At 41.8% G+C, this 26,327-nt stretch overlaps 1 protein-coding gene across 1 annotated transcript in view; it reads left to right on the top strand.

The window, feature by feature from the left end:
- Positions 1-1,673: 1,673 nt before the first annotated feature.
- Positions 1,674-26,327, top strand: part of LOC124782952 (leucine-rich repeat-containing protein 15-like) — a 143,336-nt gene continuing 118,682 nt past the window's right edge. The window contains exon 1 of the mRNA XM_047253987.1: positions 1,674-1,696. The gene's annotated coding sequence lies outside the window, so the exon portion shown is untranslated. The remainder of the gene's footprint in view (positions 1,697-26,327) is intronic.

Raw genomic sequence — 26,327 nt, 5'->3', positions numbered from 1 at the left:
TGTACCTCTGGTGGATATCTCTTTCTGTTGCTGTTGAGGAAACTGTTTTCACAGTTATTTATAAGAATTTTCGCTTACTTTACTTCGCACGTATTTTCCACACAACGTGACAAAACGTGATTTGAGCAGACACTTCTGTCTCCATACGCATTGGAAGGTGCTATGTTATCGCTGCTCACTTGTTCATCGTTTGCCTTGTGTTTAATGTGACGTTACTTTTGAATGCTTCGTGAGAACTATCGTTCTGTCTGCTTGGGGGCGGGGGTCGTATGTGATGTGATTTTCTTACAGAAGCTGATGAGCCGAAATGCATAACTGATTCTGTGTGCCAGGTATCCGACAGTTTCTTTGTAGGTTTTTGAAGGTATGACCCACTAGATGCCTAAGCACAGCTCATGTAATTTGCTTAAATAACGGGCCAATGACTTTCGTTCGCGGTGACGGCACCCGATAGCGACTCAGACTGGTTCCATAGGATTTAAAATAGGCGAATTTTTCGCCGAGACATCAATGTGAGTTCACTATAATGCTCCTCAAACCACTGTAGCGCGATTCTGGCTCCGAGACACGGGCAGTTATACTGCTGAAAGATGACATCGCCATCGGGGAAGACATCAAACATGAAGGGTTTCGGCTGTCAGCGTGTCTTCTGTTGTTACCACAGGTCCCACGCATGGACAGAATGTTTCCCATAGCATTATACGTTCCCACCAGCCTTCGTCCGTGATTCGGTGTACGTGTCGAGCCGATGTTCACTTCGTGACGGCATTTGCGGAGAAGACCATCAACGTACTGTATAAAAATTGTGATTCATCCAAAGACCCGACTCGTTTCAATTGATCGACGACCGAATGCCAATGGTCCCGGGCCCACTGCAATCGAATTGATGATATCGTTGAGTTGACATATGAATTCGCAGGAGTGGTCTGCTGCGGAGCTCCGTATTCAACAATGTACGATGAACGGTATGCTCCGGAATAGTTGCACATGCATCAGCATTGTGCTCTTTCGGCAGAGATGCCACGGATCACCTACTTCACAGAACAGACAAGCCTCAGAACCTCACGTTCTGTGAACCAACCAGCACCTACTGGTAGTTTCACCGTCCTTCTACCTTTTTCCGTAGATCCTCAAGACAGAAGCACGTTAACATTCGACCAGCTTTGCCGTTTTCTAGATATTCGTTCACAGGCTCTGCGTAATAATAATCTGCCCTTTGTCAAAGTCACTTATGTCAACGGATTTCCCCATTTGTAGCCCATATCTTGTCCGTGTTTCCTCCGCTTACATAGTTCTGTCACCGCGTCACTTGCCTGTAAAACCACCAGGCGGCATCCAACGTCACATTGGGCAGTGGTCATAATGTCATGGCTTATCGTGTGTGTGTGTGTGTGTGTGTGTGTGTGTGTGTGTGTGTGAACGTATCATATTACATCACATTTGTTTCGTCCACAGGCGCATTTCTAAACAACCCAAATTATAGACTGCTGATATTTATTACGAGTGTGGATTTGCTGTAGCCAGTACGCACGTAGAAAGGGAGGCAGAGAGCGCAGCGGGAGCAGTGGTTAGCAGGGGACCCGTGGTGTGGGGAGCGAGGGCGTACCATCCTCATTAGGGGGCACGGTGTGGGCGGCGCGGCGCAGCACGCAGTGCGCCGCTGGCTGCGGGCCAGGCTTCAACACTCGCCGCTCCGGTAAGCCGCTCATTGTGCCGCTGTCTGCCTCTAGTATCGATTACAACCTCCCGTACCACGCTTCCGAAGCAGGTTTTATAGCAAGCATGTAACGAAACTGTATGATCTTGAAAAGTAATATGATAGCATACATTGCTATAGCTTGTATCATAAACTTTAAAAAGTTCACTGGGTTTACAAACATCATGTAATGATAATGATAAGAGAAGACTATTAGTCTTCGCCAGCGGCCTTGCCACCGATTCCCGTCAGATCAGCGAAGTTAAGCGCTGTTTAAGCTCTATCGAACTTGGCTGGCACTTGGACGGTGACCATCCGGGTCTTCCGAGTGCTGTAGGTGAGTTGGGGTACACTTAGCCCTTCTGAAGCCAATTGAGGAGCAACCTGATTGAAAAGTAGCGGCTCTGGTCTCGGAAACTGACAATGGCAGGGAGGGCGATGTGCTGGCCCAGTGCCTCTCCTTATCAGCATCCAGTGGCGCCTATTAGCTGAGGATGAAGGCGCTGTCAGTCGGTACAGTTGGGCCGTCCGAGGCCTGTTCGGACGGACGGTTTATGAGTCCTCTAACGCTTAGTTTGCAATTTACGAGATAGTCAACTGTAGACATATGTTGTGGTCTTCAGGGCAGCTCGGCCTGCTGTGCCTGTACTGTGCAAGTGTCTCCGTATCTGCATAATTACTGCAACCTACATGCATTTGAACCTGCTTACTGTCGCCAAACTTCAGTCTCTCACTATAATTTTACCCACCTTATTTTCCTACGTTACCAAATGAACAGTTTCTTGGTGACTCAAGTTGTATCCTATCAACCTATCTCATCTTTTAGTCAAGTTAAACAGTAAAGCCCTTTATTCCCCAGTTCGATTCAGCACCTCTTCAGTATTTATTGATCATTCCATCTAATCTACTGCATTTTCTGTAAAAGCACATTTCAAAAGCGTCTATTATCTTGTATGAGCTGTTTATCGCCCACGTTTCACTCGTGTGCAGCCCTATGCGCCAGACGAATGGTTTCAGGACACTAAAATTTATATTCCTCATTATCAAATTTCTCTTCTTGGGTATAGCGTTTCTAGCTATTGCCAGTCTGTGTTTTACGATGACTGTTGAGACAGTAAGGTCCTATCGATCGTGAAATGGAAACCACAGTGAAAATCCGTTGAAACTTTGCACAGATGTGTTGAACAGTGTTTCTAGTACGCCGGTCGATAGCTTCACATTGCTCTTTTCAGTTCTGAGAGCACATTGAAACGTAAAGATGCCTAGAGAGTAGTGTCTCCCGCCAAGTGGGGGTGCCTGTAAGAGATTCCGCTTGATTTCACGCAGCCCATACAACTGCCTTCTTCACGATAATTCTTGGCCGCACGCTGAGGGGCAATGAGGAAACTCCTGCAGCGTTTCCGATGGGAAGTGTTTGATCACCTACCATACTCCCCTGGACTTGGTCCCCTCTGATTTTCATCTCTGTTCATATGAGCTACTGACTGTGAAGACAATATTTTGTACAGACAAAAAGCTGCATATCAGAATAGAGAATTGGCAGAAAGCACAAGTGGTTGCGTTCTATGACGGGGGTATCAGAAAACTGGTACAAAACTACGTTAAATGTCTCTGTCGGAGCGGCGACTATGTAGAGAAGTAGATGAAATTTGCACCTAGCTTATGCAAATAAAACATTTTTCATTCTGACTGTGAATTCCATTTCTTGACCGCCCGAACCTTACTTTCCGAATAGCCCTCTTATATCCTCACTGCTTCGACCATTGTCATTTATTTTACTGCCCAAATAGCAAATTTCATCTGCTACTTTTAGCATCTCACTTCCTAATTTAATTTCCTCAGCATAGCCTGATTTCATTCAACTCCATTCCGTTACTCTAGGCTCAGTTTTGCTGATATTTGTCTTTCAACCTCTTTTGAAGGTAGTATTCATTCCGTTCAAAGCGTCCTCCTAGTCATTTCCCTCTCTTACAGTTTTTGTGTATTTTTAGTGTATTTCATCTTTAATAACTTCAAAATTTCAAAGAGTGCATTCCAGTCAGTACATTCGAAACTATTATCTAGATGTACAAGCGCTATAAGTATAATTTGTCTCTTTTAGTCTTTCTTCTACTGTACGTCGTAGCGTCAGTACTAACTCTCCAGAATTCAAACTGATCTTCCACCAGGTCGGCTCCAACAACGTTCCATTCTTCTCTAAATAATTCATGCTAGTGTTATACGACCACAACTTAAACTGATTATTTCGTAATACACACATGTCATCATTTGCCTCCCTTAGCACTGAGATCTTCTTGAAGTCTGGGGGTATTTCCCCTGCCTCATAAGTCCTGCGTAGAAGGGGAAGAAGTTTTTTGTAGTTGATTCTCGCAAGGATCCAACGTGTTTATTAATTTCTGTATTTGAATGTAAATTAGTTGGATTCTATGAGTTCATGCTTAGTCCAGAGTTTGTAACATTTTCAGTCGAATTAGTGTGTGAATATAGGGATATGGTACTTCAAATGACTACTTTGGAGTCGAGTATGCAATTACCATTTGGATACTTGATCTGTTTTAAATTCCGACATTGAATGTGTAAAGACGAAAGTAATCGTAATTACCTGAAGATGGGCGTATTCCCGAAGCCGATCGTATTTTAAATAAACCAACTTCAGTTATGACTGGTAACGGATCAGTTATGACTGGTAACGGATTTCTTCAATATTAACCAATGTTATTATTATCCAACAGTGAATGAAGCTTTGAACAGATTATGGAAAAGAATAATGTCATCAGAAAAATCTCAAGTTAAGACTGCCGACGATTGATGCTGATCCCATACTGCCGGCCGAGGTGGCCGAGCGGTTCTAGGCGCTACAGTGTGGAACCGCGCGACCGCTACGGTCGCAGGTTCGAATCCTGCCTCGAGCATGGATGTGTGTGATGTCCTTAGGTTAGTTAGGTTTCAGTAGTTCTAAGTTCTAGGGAACTGATGACCTCAGAAGTTAAGTTACATAGTGCTCAGAGCCATTTGAACCATTTTTGATCCCATACTTACCATTTTAAACAATTTAGTTTCAGGAAGATAAGTTATGAAAAATAAGAAAGTGATACAGTATACCTCTTTCAACTACGAAGGACCTACCAAGACAGTTCAGTCTGGACCTTGCTCCATTTTCTTGAAGAATCAATAAAATAATGTAATATTTAAGGTTTAATCACTCAACACGCTTCGTATAGTTTAAAATAGTCAAAAGTTTCACCGTTTTGTTGCGCTTGTGAGCGATGTAGATGTTATGAATGCACTTGCATTATTAGTTAAGTAATACTAGAGGACCGCCCCGTCTTCGCACACGTAGTACTAAGTACCTACAGCCGAACGACTTACCTGACGTAGCGGTAATTATACACACAAAACTTCCTCTGAATCAGTTTATCTAATAGTGGAATCCGTATCAGAATCACGCAGTAGTCCCTGAGGTTAGCCTTCACATGCAGACAGAAAACTATGGCAGGTCACTTTATAATATGTATAGATGTTTTGCAGAGTAACAAGATGTCAAAGCAGTAGTTTCAATAGAAACATCATAGTCAGCCATTAATTTTTGAATAGATCAGTTAAAAGGCACAGCTATGTCGTTAAATTACAGAGCCCTGTCTGCATAGCGTACATTAGAGGAGCAACTCTATCTCAGACTGATTCATGAGGACAGAAACATATCTTCGTGTTGTTGAAGAAACAACTATGCATTCGACAAGTTGTTTAGAAAGGGCACAGCACACATACAACGCTGTCGTTGGATGTTCAGTAATTTTTCACGAAACGTCAGTTCTCTACTTTAAAATGTGAACTTTATGGTATGTTCTTCAACGCACCAATTATAAGCAATTAATTAACATTACCAATTGTAAACTGTTAGATACCAAAGTGAGCTATGTTAACCACACCGGTTTAATCTGGTTGGAGAAATGCTTGACTCAAGAAAACGAAGGAGGGAGGACTAGTATTTAGCGTCTCGTCCTTGACAACGAAATTAAGAAAGGTGAAAGTTATGATGAAGTAACCATCCCAGCATTTACTTTAAATGACTTAATAGAACATGAGCCTGCGTGAGTGTGCAGGGATCTCAGTCGGTGTCCTCCTGGATAGGAGACCAGTGTCTTACCACTGCACGAGCTGGATCGATTAGACTATCGAGAAATTGTCAAAGTGGAAGTAATCAGTTGAAGAATTAATTGTATGTGGCAGAAAGTTAAATATAAATGCGAAAACAAACTTACAACAAACAAATATTAGTACAGAGGAATTGGATAAGTAGTGCAGCAAGGCACTCAGGATCCAGCAGCAAGACAGTCGTATCAGAATCTGCAGATCTCATATTTTATCGAAATAATGATTATCAGTGGCACAATCTATCACTGATTTGTTTTGAGCAGAAACTTCATGAAAGTGTCTGACAGCTCCCATGGTTATTAAACATTATCTTATAAACTGTGTAGCATGACGGAACGATGTTAAAATGACACGTATTTTCACTAAGAGGAACATTCCATTATAATTGTTTGTTTACCAATCGTCTCTTTGAGCAGACTACAGTCAATCAAACAGTGACTAATTTATACAGTGTCTGTTGTTCTTATTGATCAAAGTGTGACTAATGAGTCAACTTATCAGAACTGATATATTAATTAAATAATGTTAAAATTAAATAATGTACCCAATGAGGAAATGCAGCAGTAATCAGAATCAACTAATTACGGTATTAGCTTGTTGACTTCAACCGTAAACATGCAACAATCCTTAATAGTAAATATGACACTGACATTCAGTTTTACCTGCAGGCTCTTATTGTTGTCATTCCAGACATTAATAAGTTACGAAAGGGTTATACAGTGTAGCGTTTACTTGCAGCACAAAGAAGATTAAGAAAACAATAACTGGAAAGCCACTTCCACGGTTTTATCAAGCTGCTTGGAGAAACCAGACTCAAAAAGCCACTGAGGTGGATACTGACTGTTTGGCAGAAGTCTAAGAAGTAGGTAGAACTCACAGAAAGCACCCAATACAGATTCAGCCATATCTTGCCTTCGCAGTTAGCTTTCTCATTCTTGTGTATTGTGTATTGAACTGGGGACCTAAAAACGATGGAGAGGCCTCAGTGATTCACAACCCCACAAAAGGCCACAGCAGTCCACCCACCCAACCGCCGCCCCACTCCGAACCAGGGTTTCTGTGTGGTTCGGCTCCCAGCGGACCCCCCAGGGAACGTCTCATAGCAGACGAGTGTAACCTCAAATGTTTACGTGGTAGAGTAATTATGGTGTACCTGTACGTGGAGACAGTGTTTGCGCAGCAATCGCTGACAGTGTAACTGATGCAGAATAAGGGAAACCAACCCGGATTCGCCGAGGCAGATGGAAAACCGCCTTAAAAACCATCCACAGACTGCCTGCCAGCCCGGACCTCGACACTAATCCGCTGGGCGGATTCATGCCAGGGATCGGCACGCCTTCCCACTCGGGAAGCAGCGCGTGAGACCGCATGGCTAGCCAGGCGCCCTTCGTCATCCTTACTTACAAACTCTCTAATTTCCGTATCAGTTTGACAGACAATGTGAGGAGTAGATAGAGCTTACTCAACGCACCAAGTGCAGATTCAGTGATATTCTGCCTTGTCAGACAGAAATGATAATACTATATTACTCAGTAAAAAAAGCGAACGATTAGTACATCTGTTAATGCACTGGTTGCAGACCAAAGGCAAATTACAACAGCAAAACTAATAATACCCCATACTGTAAAACCGTCCCTAATAAAAAGAGTGATTACCAGATTAATCATACAAGTTAGATGCACACAAACAGACGTCCATTTGCCCATGGCCACAGTCCACAGCTCGTAGTCTAGTAGTTAGCGTTGCTGCCTCTGGATCACAGGCTCCCAGGTTCCATTTCCTGCCGAGTCGGGGATTTTCTCTGCCCGGGGACTGGGTGTTTGTGTTGTTCGTATCATTTCATCCGCATTCGAGAAAATGGCGAGACTAGACTTTGAAGAGACTGAGGATTTGTACGGGCGCTGACAACAGTCCGCTGAGCGCCCCACAAACCAAACATCATCATCATCCATGGACACAGGTAGCAGAGAAACAGAGCATGAACTGTGTGCGAAATTGAATAATTGAATACGTGATTAACAGTACAACACAGCAAAGGCAACAAAACGAAGAAGTTGAATTGTCACTACGTCGTACACATGAGAGATTATTCATTTTACCAGAATATTATTATAGCGAGGTAGAGATGAAGGGATCCGCACCACACAAGTGAAAGCTGTATCATTTTGGACCCCTTCAATATAATGCTGAGCCAAAACATTATGACTTCTGCGACAGCGAATCCTACCTGGTGATGCTGTGGGCACATGGCATGGTAAGAAAATCATATAAGCAGAGCAGAGACGAATGGGGTTTATTTAGCTACGATGTGGGTCGCAAAATACACTGACGTAAGCGACTTCGGCGAAGGATAAATTGTTGTGGCCCAGCGCCTGGTAATGACAATCTTGGGAGGGCAAAGCAGATTCTCTGTTTGCGTGAGGATCTATGGAAAGTGAATGACGGACGGTAAAACCAAGTAGATTGGCAGTGTCCTCAAACTTTTAGAAAGCTATTGCTGTGATTCTTTCAGTGCCATAATGGATTGTTAAAAATTTGTGTTATCTTTAACGCCAGTGAGCTTAGGGAAATGAACTGTGATCCTTGTCAGAAGTCGTGCCTTCCACAATGCGATTTTCTTTTTACATGCATCCAGTTCCACCATGAAATCAGAAATAAACTGCTTCTCCCCTTTCGGTGTCTTTCTGCGAGAAGCCTGCAGTCAATTCTGTTTAAATTTCAAGGTGTGCAATCAATTCTGGATTTTATAATTTTCATTCTTGCTTTACCTTTTCCTTCAGAAATTCAACAGTAGCGAGTCTTAAATCGTAAACTATTTTCATGCATGTCTTTTGACATAATCAACATACTTTGCAGTAATATTTAATGTCTCTATACACTTTAAGTTCAATTCCATCAAAAACTCTTTCAAGTGACTTTGTAAGAAAGAGTGCTGTTCTCACCACCAATTCCGTCTCTTGTTCCATACGTGCTTCTTGATGTACAAAACAATGAATCTTGTACAAATCATCTGTCGATCGTTGTAATTTTCACCGCTTTCGCCGGCGAATAAATATTTAAATTCTATTTGCATTATGTTGTTATGTCGTTTCATGGCGAATTTGTGCTACCCTTCGGTTATGCGAATACGTAATAGATATTGAGAATTCTCATCCTTCTCCTTCCTGATTCCCATTATGTTTTAAAGAATTACGACGATAGGTCTCTAGACTGCCATTTGTAGGGCAAACAGCCACTTCCTAAGAATTGATCAAATATTAAATGCTCTGAATAACTGAACATCACCTGTTGGGATATTCTGGGATCTCTCAAAGGCTTTTGACTGTGTGAATCATGAAATTTCTTTAGATAAGCTAAGTATTGTGCTATGAGTTAGACAGTGTGCCAATGATTCAATTCATATATAACTGGAAGAATGCAGAAGTTTGAAATTAACAGTACAGATAGTCCCCAAAAAGCAGCAGAGTCCTCTAACTGGGGAGGTATCAAGAACAGTGTGCCACAGGGTTCAGTCTTGGGTTCTTTATTGTTCTTAATATATATTAATCACTTGCCACTCAATATTCATGAAGATGCAAAGCTAGTTTTTTTATGATGATGCAAGTATAATAATCACACCTAACCAACAAGAATTAGCTGAGGAAATTGTAAATAATGCCATTTGGAAAATAATCAAGTGGTTCTCTGCAAGTGGAACTCTCACTAAATTTTGAGAAAAAGCAGTTCTGCTCAATGACATAACACCATGATTTGACTTTGAACAGAGGTCTGTTGCTAATGCAGAATAATCAAAATTGGGGTGTATGTATTGATGAGAAACTGAACTAGAGAAACGCAACGATGACCTCTTGAAATATTTACGTTCAGCTGCTTATGCTGTTAGGGTTATTGCAAATTTTGGTGACAAGCATACCAGTAAATTAGTCTACTATACCTATTTTCATTCGCTGCATTCAAATGCTATCATCTTTTGGGGTAATTAATAGCGTTAAGAGTCTGATAGATAGCCAATGTCGTATTCATGATCTGTGGAACAACCATTAGTATAATTAATATAGTATGAATAGTTTTCGCACAGTGAATTACACTGCCTTAGTGAATATATACAGCTTCTAACTTCAGTACTTGTTGTGTTAAACCTTGCCGCTTAATGAGTAATTCTGACAACTTTTTAGATTTTTAAATTCGCTCACTTTTGTTAGCTCTCAAAGCCGTTAGATATAGGTAACATGCAACTAGCTCATGGGGTGACCGACGACCTTATTAGCCTAATAGTGTAATAGAAGAGTTGGTTTTTCGAATAGGCCTACGATGTGTGTGATATAATTCTTAAGATACGAAAACGAATAGAACATTTTCCAACTTATGACATTGTGTCAGTAAGTCCGTGCAGGCACAAAAGATAACAAATCCGTTATAACATCACGTCAACTGGACACAGTGCCTCATGAGAGAAAAATAGTTACGAGTGTTTGCGTACAAGAGCTAATCGTGTACATAAAATGACCTAATCCTGTTGTCAAATCCGGAAAACCGTTTCCTACTTGACAGCGAGAGTGAGAGAGAGAGAGAGAGAGAGAGAGAGAGAGAGAGAGAGAGATTGCTTTCGTCGTGACTGTGCTATGCATTTACACTGTCACGGATAAATTCCAAATTAACTTCTTGTTTGCATCCACGATTCTAAATACTGTAGTACCTCTTCGTTTAACTCTCTCAGTAAATGATATCTCAGATCAGTGACTTTCCTTTCAGTTTCCAGACTAGATAAAGAAACAGCAGTGTTCGACTGAATAAATAAATTTAATAATGACATATACATATTATGCTTTTGGTGTTGAAAGAAAAGTATTGCCTGTGTAATTTTGTATTATAATGTAAAGTCACCACACTTAATTATTCGTTTTTTGATGTCTCAGTTATTTGCTAAGTACTGTTCACGAGACAGATATCTCATCTGAAACTGTCTTCATTCTTTTTACCTCAACTTTTGTTTTGAAAGTTTGTTATTATTGTCAGAAAAATTTTAATAGTACCTGTAGGCCACAAAAGATAGATAAACACCCTCCTCTAGTAACACGCAAATCTTAAAGCAATTACTATATGTCGATGACCTGCGATTTCACGCGTCACCACAGTATTCACGCAAAAGTCTAGACGTTTGCGAAGTACCACCCGCTTGGCTCGTGTAGCATAGCAATTACTATGTCGTTGCTTGTCGCATTCACGATTGCTTCTCGCCCGAGTGTTCTGATAATTATATGTTACGCCATGCGTATTTCTCGTCTGTGTGCAGTATGACAAAAACGAAATCATACTACGGATCACGCGCTGCGAAGCGGGTTGGCGTGTTAAACATCGATTCCCGATAAACAGTATCCAGCAGCGGCGTGACAAGTTGTAAGAGTATGCAAAGTATTCGAGCTGAATGTGAATAAAATATACATTTCGTTAATGAAGCTCAGTAATCTAAAAATTCGATTCAGACACAAAATTAACTTCACTTCCGTAGCCATTAACAGTCATTTCGTCAGAAAATGAATTGCTGGTGGATTGAAAATATTCCAGTTTTATTAACTGCAATCTCTGCTTATTCGTAAATCTCGTATAACCCTTACAATGAGACGTGAAACCCAGTGATAATAGAATATAACTTTCAACTTCCACAGACGCTTTGGAAGACTCATTGTTTTGCCCATACCTGATTGTTAAAGTCAGTCAGAATTACTATGGTGCAATCCGCCCAAATTCTCGTATCTGGATGAGTGCGTCCACTTCACATGGGGAAACTAAAAGCATATCTCCTCCAGTAGAACCATTCTCAGAAAAACACTGTATCCTGATTTTCAGGTTGATGACTGCTTCACTTTTCAGTGAAAATAATGCAGTTTCCTTTTCGGACGTCATATTTTATATCTTCTTAAGTTGATTTGGGTAACTTCTGGGTTATTTTCATCAGTTAGGTCACTGCGTCTTCCCCTCGCTGTTATTTTCTGATACTCGGACTACAAACTCAACGCCTTTTCTCCTTTCTTCCCGTGGTTTAAGTAAGAATGCAGTTCTTTAAAACACTTCGGGAAAAGCACGTTGAGCAGCCAGTGATCTACGCTCGTTGAGCACCATCCACGTCTATTGCGGCACTGAATCTCTTTCACTGAACGGCATTTTTCAATGTACTGTTGCGATGCAGTGCCAAGAACAGAGAAATGAAGAACATCACTGATTACGTCGTCCATTCAAAACATCGGTTTCGTAATTAAATATCTGCATACTAGCATTAGTGTTAGATGGTACTGTGACTTTTCTCAGACCTTTTCTGTTTTATTGCTTCTCGGGGAATTCCGTTTTGTTATCTTTAAAGAATATTCAATAAAATGATTTGCTGCGGTGCGAGCACTACCAGGAGGCCCTCATGGCCTAATTAAACAAGTGAGTTAAAAGTGTTTAGAAGGCGTATAAAACAATTCTGTTATAAGTTTTTATCAGTAATAAAATAGTAATGTAATGGGTCTGAGAACAAATTAATAATTAGCTTAGTGATGGATGGTGCACTCAGCCTTTAGTCCCCCCTGGGGTCGGCGGCTGGGTGCGGAGCACTCCTTGCGCCGATGGGTAGGACCGCATCTGTGCACTAATATAAGATATTGTTTCCAAAAGTTCTTTGCTTCAGATTTTTACACGATACTCCGATAAACCTTCGAACGAACACAGACCACATATATATTTTAAACAACAATGTACAGGTTTTCTGTCACAACTGTCAGCAAGAAAGAAAATGCTCTCCTGTGCTGTGAAAAGTTGCGATTTCGTTTTCTTGTTCACAGAAGGTTTTAACGACAGTACCAGAACATGTAAGCCATTAGGCACTTTGTTTCTCCCATATAGTATACTGTGTCTCCATATGTAAAATTTTAAACAAAAATTCTTTACACAACAATGTGCTGCTGTGTTTTCTTCATCGCAATCTCTTTTAACAGAAAGCCTCTACTCTAGGAAAGTTGTATTTATGACTTATCGCAATCAGAACCGTGCGAAACCCACTTTTTCGCGGATTAAAGCTATGCGAAATAATGTCATTGAAGCTTTTTTAGTACTAAATACAGTCACTTACAACACTAATTGCACATAAATTCTATAACGCTTTAGAGGTTTCGACAAATTAATTGTCATCTTAGAAAACTTAGTACTCATGCAGCAGATATCATTATCTCTTCGTAGAAGTATAATGTATATATTGTATCTGAATATTGTTTGTGACTATTGATTGACAATTTACAGTAACTGATTCAGCTACTGTAAACTGTCAATCAGTGTTCAAAATAATGACACATAATATATACATTTCTGGGCATAGTCCGTGGCATTATGCTTGTTGAAGAAGATATTGACATCTGGTAAATCAATAATAATCTTCTGAAGATAACAAAATAATGTGTCGATACCGGCAAGCATAATAAAATTTTTGTGTGTAACTGATGATTGAATTTTATCCTGAAAAATAATACTACAGTTGGTGAAAATTATAGCCATGAATAAAATAATTTTATTGAAGCTACCATCTTCCTTCACAGATTCAGCTGGAGAGATCTCTTTTACACCTCGTTTACCAATGATCCCAACTGATTTGACAGTTCAGTTCAAGCTAAAGAGGATTTCGTTTACAGTAGCATAAAAAATGCTCAAGGTGGGACATTCAGTTCGTTGTAATTGATTTACGATCAGAGTTTTTCACCATGGTCAGTTGCATGTGTCCTTTCACAAACTCTTATCGCACAGTAAACTAAAATCTAAAATATCTACTGTTTGCTGTTAGACAAAATGTTAGACAAAATGTACTAAAAATTAGATCAATACAGTTTAAATGAAGAACTCGTAGTAACGTCGTTAAAGATAAAAAAGGTAACTTTCTTTCTAAAAGTAGGAGATAGGTGGTCGACAGAATTCATTGAAGAAATATATACCAGAGAAGATCAAATCTGATTCATATTACAGAAGCACAATGGAAGAAGTGAAAAATTAATTCATAGGACCACAAATTACCAGGTCAGAACTGAACAATGCTTCATACAAACGAAAAACAAATAACGCTACTGGAGCAGGTAACATGCTTGCTGGGTTGTTAAAGAATGCTAGAGGTAACAAATTTATGTTTCCGCTTTGAAAATGGAACACTAATAATGGTATTTAAAAAAATAAACCAAATGCTATAGCTGAGAAAGGCAATGCTAAAGATAGTTTAAATTATGGAATCTTGACATTACTGAGCTAAGCTTCAAACCTTCTGTTAATATTATTGAGGAAAAACTACAATCTAAGATAAATCAACATTTAGAAGGAGACATGTTTGGATTTAGGGAAGGAAGAGACACCAGGGAAACTGTATTGGCGCTACAAATAATCTTAGAAAGAAGAACTGAGATGCGCAGGGAGACGTATACAGCATTCATTAACCTCAAGATGGCTTTTGATTGAGTGGACTGACTGAAATTGGAATAGACTGGAAAGACAAATGATTGATCATAAATCTAAACAAAAACCAGTGCATAGAAGTAGGTATCAGTGGCACTAAGAAAGAGGCTACGATGAGAACAGTTGCCGGAAAAGGCCGTCTTTTATCTCCATATTCAGTTAACATTTTTACTAGAAATTCTAGTACAGTAATGAAAAGTGGGACAAAAAGAATCAAAATTAATGATAAAGAAATACGTTGTATTCGATTTACTTATCCTCCTCTGGGGACATCGCCTTAACGTAGCACTGTCCGTGTGGGCGAGAAAGTTTGCGTGCTCTGGATCCGGAGGGCTATGCTGGCGGTAGCTTAGCTATCAGAAGGGTCATCCAAGGCGGACAGGCCAAAGGGGAGGAGCCAGACAAAGTTTGTCCTACAATGACCTATCGCTCCCCCTTTCCTATCCCACCATCTCCTTTTCCTGTCATTTCCCTTTACACGTATAAGACCTCAACGGCAACGACAGTGGAGAAAGTCTTTCGGAACAGTGAAGCTGGCGGAAGACGCACCTTTTCTCTTTAGGTACAAAAAGAGTTGAAGTAGCGACTGTACTCTAGAGAGGCGGGTACAGACAGCGTATGACTATAGTGAGCGGCTGATTTTAGTCTCGGCAACCTACTGCCTATGTGGAAAGTAACGGGAAACTACTACATTATATTCCCAAGCAGAACATGGTATGTCTCTCCATGTGAAAGATTCCGGAGTTAAAACTTCCCCTCTTTCGGATCGCCGGGAGGGGAACACATTCAGAGTAGACATATTTGAAAGGAAGAAAGGGACAATGAAGGAAGGAAAGATAAGGATTGGAACATAGAATGTGAGGACACTACTGCAAGCGGGAAAGCTAGAGAATGCAAAACAGGAGATGAAAAGTAACAGATTAGATGCCCTTGGTTTGTGTGAAATGAGATGGGGAGAGAATGGGGAGATAGAAAGTGGAGATTATAAGCTCTTTTACTCGGAGGAAATCAAGAGTGGTGAAAACGGAGTAGTAATATTGATAGGGCAAAAGCTGGAAAATAAGGTAATGAAGGTACAATATATTGATGGAAGACTGATGATGAGACGACTGAAGGGTAGTTCAAAAGATATGGCGTTAATACAGGTATACATGCCAACCAGCCAGCATAGAGATGAGGAAGTGGAAGAATATTATGAGAAAACACAAGAACTCATCAAGAAAGAAAATAAAAATGCCTCCATTTTCATCATGGGGGACTGGAATGCAGTGGTGGGTGAAGGAAGAGATGAAGATACAGTAGGAAACTTTGGATTAGGAATAAGAAATGAGTGAGGTGAACGACTAATTACTTTCTGTGAAGAAAATTCTTCGTAGTGGGTAACACATTATTTGAACACCACAACAGGAGACATTACACATGGATAACAATTTTGAATAGGGAAAGATATCAGTTGGACTACATTCTGATACAAAAAAGGTTTAGGAACTGTTTGAAGAATGCCAAAGCTTATCCAGGAGCGGATATAAATTCAGACCACAACCTAGTAGTGGGAGAAATGCAAATGAAGCTGAAAAACGTCTTGAGAGGTAAATCAAAAGAAATACTAAACAGAAAGACTCAAAGAGGTAGGAAAGGCATCAGATTTGGAAAACAGATTTATGGAAAAATGGGAAAGAGGTAATGTTACAGTGTTAATGGCAAATGGATAAAAACGAGGGAAGGATGCATGGACTCTGCCTAGTAAGTACTAGGAATTAGAGTATCCCAAAGTACCAGGAAAACGTGGATAACAGAAAACATGTTGATGGAAAAGGGGAGAAAGTGGAAAAATGGAGAAACTGAAGAAGGCAAAAAGAGGTACTGGAAACTGAATAATGAATTAAGAAGAGAAACTGAAGAAGCAAGGAGAAAATAGATGAAACAGAAATGCGACGAATTAGAGAAAATGGAGAAAGAGGGAAAGTCTGAAATTATGTATAGACTGGCTAGTGAGATAGGTTTTGAACGTAAAAGAAATAGGATTAACATGGAAATAGAAAGAGCGGATGGTACTCTAGCAGAAGAACCAACAGGAGCTTTTGAACAGATGGCAAGAATATATTGAATGTCTGTATAAGGAGGATGAAATACAAAGCGAAATTAAGGTTGAAGAGGATCAATATGTGCCGGAAGATGGAAAAGAATGCACTATCTTGGAAGTAGAAGTAGAAAAGGCACTGAAGGAGATGAAGAATAGGAAGGCATGTGGAGCTGATGATTTGCCAGCAGAACTGCTGAAGGGTCTGGGAAACAAGGCAAGAAAAGAAACAGTCTACCTCTGTAATGAGATATATGACAAAGGGGAATGGCCTGAGGACTCCCTTGCAACAGTTATCATACCAATAGAGAAAAAGAGAAACACTAAAAAATGTGAAGAGCGTAGAACCGTCAGTATAATTTCTTGTGCAGCCAAAGTGTTGCTGAGAGTGTTGTATAGAAGGCTATATGGCAAGATGGATAGAGGGATTGCAGGCCTTTTAAGAACTATAGGGGAAAGATATATGGAGAAAGGTAGAGAAATCTTTGCTGCTTTATAGATTTAGGGGAAAGGCTTTTGACAGAGTTCAGTGGAACAAGCTAATGAATATTTTGAAGAGGAAAGGAGTAGATTGGAAAGAGAGACGGCTCATAGAGAATCTATATTTACACCAGAAAGTAAGGATAAGGATTGGAAATGAAATGTCAGAAGGAAGCAGCATTGTACGAGATGTTAGACAAGGTTGTTGCCTTTCCCCACTGTTGTTTAATGCATACCTTGAAGAGATTATTGGGAAAGGCTTAGATGAGAAAAAAGGAATATGTATTGATGGAAATAGAATAGAAAGTATACAATTTGCTGATGACATGGTATTAGTGGCAGAAAGTGAGCGGAGAGTGAGGTGACATCTCGAACTGCTATAGCGAAGGAGGCATTCACAGAAAGAGGAGACTGTTATGTGGTAAATTAGATAAAGATCTAAGGAAAAGGTTTTGTCTGGAGTGTGCCACTATATTGGGCAGAAACATGGACGCTGAGACGAAAGGATGAAAACAGGTTTGAAGCATTTGAGATGTGGATGTGAAGGAGATTGGAGAGAATAACCTGGATGCAAAGAGTGAGTAAAGAAAAAGTATTGGAAACGATTGGTGAGAGAAGATGTCTACTGAAGATTATAAGGGAAAGGGAAAAGAACTGGTTGAGACATTCATTGAGAAGGGAGTGCTTGCTAGCAGATACTCTGGAAGGACTGGTTTGTGGGAGAAGACTGAGAGGAAGAAGGAGATACAAGATGATAGACGGCATAAAGGGAAGAGGAAATTATACAGACCTGAAGAGGATGGCAGAAGACCGGACAGCCTGGAGAACTACCATGTAAAAAACTGCCTTTTGGCAGAACACTGATGATGATGACGATTTACTTATGGTGTGGAAGTCCTAACAGATTCAGAAAGGACGTGAATTACATTTAAAAATTTTGACTGATGCCTTGCACGACCACAAACCGAAAATCAACAAAAAAATGGCTAAAATAACGCTCAAACGCACAAGTAAGGGAAAACATTAAGTTGGAAATAAAAAGTTAACACAAGAAAATGAATATTGATACTTAGGAAGTAAAATAATACATGACAGATAGAACTGACATTAAAAGAGGAGCTGAAATGACTAAACAAGCCTTGAGAAATAAGAGTAATTTAATAAACAGCCACCTTAATACAGAACCAAGGAAGAAATATGTTTGTGAAGGGTGGACTCTCGGGAAACAGGGAAATACAAAGTTAGAAGTGATGGATAAGAACCACAAAAACATCCTGGACTGAAACGAAATCTAATGATGAGTGCTAAAAGAAATGAAAGAGATAAGGATTTTGATTAACACGATGCAGAGAAGAGAAACTAAATTATTTGCACGCCCAATTCGACACAACAGCTTCATAAAAGCATCTCAGAAGGAAAAATTCTGGGAAAAAATAGGGAAGCAGTCCCAGAACATTCTTATTGTATAGTTTGTCAGTGGAATGAACTGCACCAACTACAATCAAATAGTAAACGCAGCGAGAAACAGCAAAGGTTGGCTACATCATCTAGGCTTTGCGTTTAGTGCCTGATGATGTTCATGGTGAAAGCAGCACTTTCACTCAACAAAAATCTAATTTCGTCGCTGTCGACCAAATTCATAGCTTCATTCCTGTTGCATTGTCATTAGCATGAAAACAGACACCACTCTTTTCTTTCCGAGTCCCATAACGCTGGCCAGTTTTGCAGCCGCGGGTCTTGTGGCAAGTGGTTTGGACATTGAGTTGTTTCAATGAAGCACATTTGGCTTTCTCATACTGTCGTGGTAATTGTCACCTCGTACATCGACGCAACCTCCCCAATTTACACGACACTTTTCCTAAATAATACCACTAGTTACATAGTGCTTTCATGCAGAGACAATAACCGGTTCACCACTCAGCCGTTTCTGAAGTAATAACCACCCCAGCGCCCACCTCGACTGTAGCCTACACTACTGGCCACTAAAATTGCTACACCACGACGATGACGTGCTACAGACGCGAAATTTAACCGACAGCAAGAAGATGCTATGATATGCAAATGATTAGCTTTTCAGAGCATTCATAAAATGATGGCGCCGGTGGCGACACCTACAACGTGCTGACATGAGGAAAGTTTCCAACCTATTTCTCATACCCAAACAGCAGTTGACAGGCGTTGCTTGGTGAAACGTTGTTGTGATGCCTAGTGTAAGGAGAAGAAATGCGTAACATCACGTTTCCGACTTTGATAAAGGCCGGATTTGATAAAGGCCGGATTGTAGCCTATCGCGATTTCGGTTTATCGTATTGCGACATTGCTGCTCGCGTTGGTCGAGATCCAATGACTGTTAGCATAATATGGAATCGGTGGGTTCAGGAGGGCAATACGGAACGCCGTGCTGGATCCCAACGGCCTCGTATGACTAGCAGTCGAGATGACAGGCATCTTATCCGCATGGCTGTGACGGATCGTGCAGCCCCCTCTCGATCCCTGAGTCAACAGATGGGGACGGTTGCAAGACAACAACCATCTGCACGAACAGTTCGACGACATTTGCAGCAGCATGGACTATGAGCTCGGAGACCATGGCTGCGGTTACCCTTGACGCTGCATCACAGACAGGAGCTCTTGCGATGGTGTACACAACGACGAACCTAGGTACACGAATGGCAAAACGTCATTTTTTTGGATGAATCCAGGTTCTGTTTATAGCATCATGATGGTCGCATCCGTGTTTGGCGACATCGCGATGAACGCACATTGGAAGCGTGTATTCGTCATAGCCATACTGGCGTATCACCCGGCGTGATGGTATGGGGTGCCATTGGTTACACGTCTCGGTCACCTCTTGTTCGCACTGACGGCACTTTGAACAGTGGACGGTACATTTCAGATGTGTTACGACCCGTGGCCCTACCTTTTATTCGATCCCTGCGAAACCCTACATTTCAGCAGGATAATGCACGACCGTATGTTGCAGGTCCTGTACGGGCCTTTCTGTATACAGAAAATGTTTGACTGCTGCCCTGGTCAGCACATTCTCCAGATCTCTCACCAACTGAAAACGTCTGGTCAGTGGTGGCCGAGCAACTGGCTCGTCACAATACGCCAATCACTACTCTTGATGAACTGTGGTATCGTGTTGACGCTGCATGGGCAGCTGTACCTGTACACGCCATCCACGCTCTCTTTGACTCAATGCCCAGGCATATCAAGGCCGTTATTACGGCCAGAGGTGGTTGTTCTGGGTACTGATTTCTCAGAATCTATGCAGCCAAATTTCGTGAAAATGTAATCACATGTCAGTTCTAGTATAATATATTTGTCCAATGAATACGCGTTTATCATCTGCATTTCTTCTTGGTGTAGCAATTTTAATGGCCAGTAGTGTACAAGCCAACACAATTAAAGCTCCTCTTCTATGACAGTAAAAATCCGCACAGACAGTTCATCATCCCTTTGCCCTTACACTTCTCGTGAAAATATATAGTGAGCTCCCGCAGTCGCATTTTCTAGATGGTTAAAATAATACGACCTGACAGTTTTGAAGTGACGTACATTTCCGCTTCGAGCGACACGAGATCGGTGCAGAAAATCGTCGCTGTTGTAGATGAACAATAGCTGCAGAGAGAAGAAGTGAGTGCCCGCTTTTCACGCCGCCTTTCCTCAGTACAATGTAGTCCTGGCAGGATATGCACTGGTGTTCGTGGCTTGGCCTGTCAGACCGTTGCGCCTCATTGCCCCAGTTCGCGCCACCCTGTCATTTGCTCGTGCGCTTCCCCAGAAGTCATAAATCATTCATGTGGTGATGCAGCCAGCCATATTCCCTATGTGCTTGCCATGTACTGTGCTTTACAGCCTGTTGTGTACTGCCACGTTCAAAACGCATGCCAACAGACTGCGTAGAAAGTGCCTGAGAGTGTGGGATGGAAAAGACAGGACTCTATAGAGTTGTCATCGTTTTTACTTTCTCGACAGGTCTGTCAGGAATGGTGTTCTCATCACGAAACTTTTCTAACTACATTATCACTCCAGTAATAAGATGGCGTTAGTCGGTTGACATCACGATGAACGTATTCTTCACGTTCATTCTCAACCAGTCAATGTTAATAATGCTATTTGTTACGAACAGTTGGCGCCATTACTGGTTTCGTGCAGAATGGTTCATTATCAGATGGCTGTTCAAGTTTAAAGTAACATACACCTACCAGCCGGCCGGAGGGGCCGAGCGGTTCTAGGCGCTACAGTCTGGAACCGCGCGACCGCTACGGTCGCAGGTTCGAATCCTGCCTCGGGCATGGATGTGTGTGATGTCCTTAGGTTAGTTAGGTTTAAGTAGTTCTAAGTTCTAGGGGACTGATGACCAAAGAAGTTAAGTCCTATAGTGCTCAGAGCCATTTGAACCATTTTTGAACGTACACCTAACGCTTTGCATGTTGTGTTGGCTGATTTTCGTAGTTGCAGAATCAACCAACATTGCATATACAGCACAAGCTCTGTGTAGAATCAAAGATGAACAGCCGTCTGCTAAAGAACATGTCTGCTCGAAGCCGATAACGGTTCTATTTTGCTCTTTATAAATATCATTGTTAACAGTTTACACTGTAACAATCTCTCAGCTTCAGTCACTTTTATTGTCCAATACTTATGGGCACGACCTTTTTCGACAGCATCCTGCCATCATCAGGTGCCTCAATATTAAAAATGAGCCTCCGAGAGTTCAGCTGAGCTATTGTTTCCATTTCCTGCATAATTTTTCGACGACCGACGCAGCAATCTTCTCAGCTGCTGCGAGTTTTGCTGTTGTGTGCACAACTCAGCTGAATATCCGGAAGCTCACTATTAATCATCCACACTGAGAAAATTTGAGAGATAGTATCACTTCACTGAATGGCGACGAGATGTTGCAAAATATACACAAGTTGAATAAGGTCCACCAAAATAAAGGTCGACTTAAAAGTCCTACCAGAATGAGTAGCGGCGTGATACCAACATTAGCTCATGGTCTGGTTGGAGTCAGGCAGCAAGTGTCCATAGCAGCAAAAGTCGCAGCTTCTGAAGAAGAGGGCTCGGTTAATCGTCGAAATATTGTGCAGAAAATAGAAACAACTCGACTGGGCACCCAGAAGCTCACTATCAGTCGATCATGCCGAGAAAACCTGAAAGATCACCTCACTTGCTGAAATGTTTTTTAATTATTAATCAACGTTAATAAAATTTTGTCATTAATTAATGCACTAAAAATCACCACAGTTGTCTTTTAGAGTTGTTCATAACGCCACAACCGATTTCCTTCTAAATGAGTACTGAAAAAGGAAGAAAGGAAGATTAAAATTTAATGTCCCATCGACATCAGTGTCATTAGAGATGGAGCACAAGCTCGAATTATTTCAAGAATAGGGAAGGAAATCGACTGTGCTCTTTCAAAGATATCATCTGGCATGTGCCTGCAGCGATTTAGGCAAAATCACGGAAGACCTGAATTTGTATTGCTGGATACAGATTTGAATCTTGTGCTCCCAAATGCGAATCCAGTAAATGAACGTATTCAGTTGACCTGCATTTCAACAATCCATAGATTAGGCTGAAAGCTAATAAAACAGTACATAATATATGATATGTACGTCGAAAATTCACTAACAGTCTTCATAACCAGTTCAAACAAAGCGGTAGAAATATGCTGGTGTCATGACTGAAAAATATTAAGTCATCACCGACACTTTTCTGCCACTTTGTGATAATTAGTTACTAAAAATGTGGTTTAGTTTCTAATGTGCATGGCGTATCATAGACTACGTGTACATTTAAGCCTAATCTACGTTTCTGACCTGCAAGTCATGTGAAAATGTTAATTTAGAACGAAACAAGTTGTGACGCAATATACAAACATAAAATAAATTACGGAGATGAACATTACACTATTCAGTTGTGGAGGCACGAAATGATCAAAGGCATTTCAATTATTAATTGCTAGTGCGTACGTAGTGATGATAAGACTTTTTGCCGATTGCGCCACGATTTTATATTCCGAATGTTATTGTCCCTGTCCAGAGAGAATAGTTTATTTTAGTGTGCAGCATTTGGTATATTTCACTAATCTCATTGAAATCACATGTTGTGGCAATGTACCCTTATCTGGAACACAAAGTGCACTAACAAACACAATACCATCACTTCACACAGCTGTTCAAATGTCAAAGATTTTCGCCTCCTCAGACAATACGTACTTTTAGCTTCTGAGAACGAGGGTATTTTTACGTCACGGCACATGTTATAATATGCATTTGTTTACTTACTAAGTAACGTGCAGCTTTTTATTACTGGAACTGCCAGTTTTTGCATTTGGTAATACTCGATAAACATGAATGGAACAGGCATTCAATAATGGAAAATTTTTAAAGCAATTTACACTATTAGCTTCTAATCAGTCATTGGGCAGTCTGTTACAACGTACTGTGTCGTTAGTGAAAATTTGAAATTCTACATGTAATTCTATTCGATGTCTCTTGTTCATTTTATGTTTTATATGATCGTCTTTTATATCAAGGAACTAGTTTTCTGGGTCTTCAATGTGGATGGCTACTGCTGAGGTAGAATAATTATTTGTGGGATAAGCATTTCTGTGTTCACTCTATCTTTCTTGAAAGTCGCTCAAAACAAACTGCAACACACACTCAAGCGCTACATACAAGCGGACAGATAGTCATACACAGTCAGTTATGCACAAAATACACTCCTGGAAATTGAAATAAGAACATCGTGAATTCATTGTCCCAGGAAGGGGAAACTTTATTGACACATTCCTGGGGTCAGATACATCACATGATCACACTGACAGAACCACAGGCACATAGACACAGGCAACAGAGCATGCACAATGTGGGCACTAGTACACTGTATATCCACCTTTCGCAGCAATGCAGGCTGCTATTCTCCCATGGAGACGATCGTAGAGATGCTGGATGTAGTCCTGTGGAACGGCTTGCCATGCCATTTCCACCTGGCGCCTCAGTTGGACCAGCGTTCGTGCTGGACGTGCAGACCGCGTGAGACGACGCTTCATCCAGTCTCAAACATGCTCAATGGGGGACAGATCCGGAGATCTTGCTGGCCAGGGTAGTTGACTTACACCGTCTAGAGCACGTTGGGTGGCACGGGATACATGCGGACGTGCATTGTCCTGTTGGAACAGCAAGTTCTCTTGCCGGTCTAGGAATGGTAGAACGATGGGTTCGATGACGGTTTGGATGTACCGTGCACTATTCAGTGTCCCCTCGACGATCACCAGTGGTGTACCGCCAGTGTAGGAGATCGCTCCCCACACCATGATGCCGGGTGTTGGCCCTGTGTGCCTCGGTCGTATGCAGTCCTGATTGTGGCGCTCACCTGCACGGCGCCAAACACGCATACGACCACCATTGGCACCAAGGCAGAAGCGACTCTCATCGCTGAAGACGACACGTCTCCATTCGTCCCTCCATTCACGCCTGTCGCGACACCACTGGAGGCGGGCTGCACGATGTTGGGGCGTGAGCGGAAGACGGCCTAACGGTGTGCGGGACCGTAGCCCAGCTTCATGGAGACGGTTGCGAATGGTCCTCGCCGATACCCCAGGAGCAACAGTGTCCCTAATTTGCTGGGAAGTGGCGGTGCGGTCCCCTACGGCACTGCGTAGGATCCTACGGTCTTGGCGTGCATCCGTGCGTCGCTGCGGTCCGGTCCCAGGTCGACGGGCACGTGCACCTTCCGCCGACCACTGGCGACAACATCGATGTACTGTGGAGACCTCACGCCCCACGTGTTGAGCAATTCGGCGGTACGTCCACCCGGCCTCCCGCATGCCCACTATACGCCCTCGCTCAAAGTCCGTCAACTGCACATACGGTTCACGTCCACGCTGTCGCGGCATGCTACCAGTGTTAAAAACTGCGATGGAGCTCCGTATGCCACGGCAAACTGGCTGACACTGACGGCGGCGGTGCACAAATGCTGCGCAGCTAGCGCCATTTGACGGCCAACACCGCGGTTCCTGGTGTGTCCGCTGTGCCGTGCGTGTGATCGTTGCTTGTACAGCCCTCTCGCAGTGTCCGGAGCAAGTATGGTGGGTCTGACACACCGGTGTCAATGTGTTCTTTTTTCCATTTCCAGGAGTGTAGTTTGCAGTTGTATGGGAAGCCCCTATGTATGCCAAACTTTGAGAGACTTTCACAAAAGATACAGTCATGCCTATCATGTGGATAATTATTCTAAATCAGCAATAGCCATCTACGTTAAAGACACTAGATACTATTCCCCTGATATAAAAAAATGATCTTATTGGTGTCACGGGATCTTTTTTTGGAAACAGTTCCGTAATATATGTAAAATTCGAATGAAAGAACCATTAGCTTGGAATTTTAATCGACGCCGAGTAATCTGATACGTAATAGTTCTGGTGATTGCTGGGAAGTGAGTAATCTAACATTAGTCCTCATTTACTCTTTTATTCGAATTTTCATGCCTTATATAAATGAAGGACGTCAAAACATTTGTAACGGTGTTGAAGCACCAGGTTTCCAGAGGGGTGAAGTAGGCTGCCACCCTTCGAGCCATTTCATAGGAGGACGTGGTGGGGAGGCACAAGTCAGTGGCTCGCAGCTACCGGACAGCCTTTTGTAATGCCCCACTGGGATGTCGAGCATAATATCTCATGTGGCGTAAGCCCCTTCCCCCAAGTTGTGACCACTTTACAACTCAGGAGCGAAAGGAGTACGAACGGTAATTTAACAAAAGGCACTACCGTCCACAGAAGTAGAAATCTGAATTTTTGTCCCGAAGGTACTGGATGTCACAGATAAACATCCCAAAAGTGGAATAGGCCTTTAAAAGTATAAGACGCCGCTGGGCATTTGACTTCACAAAAACTAAATGTTTACGCAACATAAGAATTGAAGGTGTTGACTGTCATCAATAAACTAGAAGTTAGATAGAGAAGCTCCATCATGCCGACGAGGATCTGACATTGGTCACCGAGAGAGATGGTTACTGGTTACAAATTAAATGACTAGACGATAGCAGAGAGAAGGGGACTAGCATGATCTAAGGAACATTTTTACCGGTTAGCGCTTGGAAGTTCTGAAGCCTAGCCAAACAACCTACAGTAAGAGACACAAAACGTGGCACTACGAGGTTTCTTTTTAGTAAACATTCGATGAAAAATTACTTGATCTTCGAGAGACTCGGGAGCCTCTGGCATTAGACGTTTCTGCTGAAGCCTCCGATGGCCTTCCGTTGCCAGAGTTGATGTACTGAGGGCCAATTTGCACTTTGCCGTTAGCGAGGGTCGTTGGAGGCGCTAATGAATGATTCTGCAACCATTTGAGCCTACACCTCCAATTTACTATGGTGAGATTGAGCTGCAACCGTGAGATGATGTTTAAGGACATTAAAGTCATTTTCTAGGGCGGC

This window comes from Schistocerca piceifrons, chromosome 1, assembly GCF_021461385.2.
Source record: "Schistocerca piceifrons isolate TAMUIC-IGC-003096 chromosome 1, iqSchPice1.1, whole genome shotgun sequence".
In the NCBI taxonomy this organism is placed as follows: Eukaryota; Metazoa; Arthropoda; class Insecta; order Orthoptera; family Acrididae; genus Schistocerca; species Schistocerca piceifrons.
Note: the sequence above shows the minus strand (reverse complement) of the source record. Positions and strands in the feature narration are given on the sequence as shown.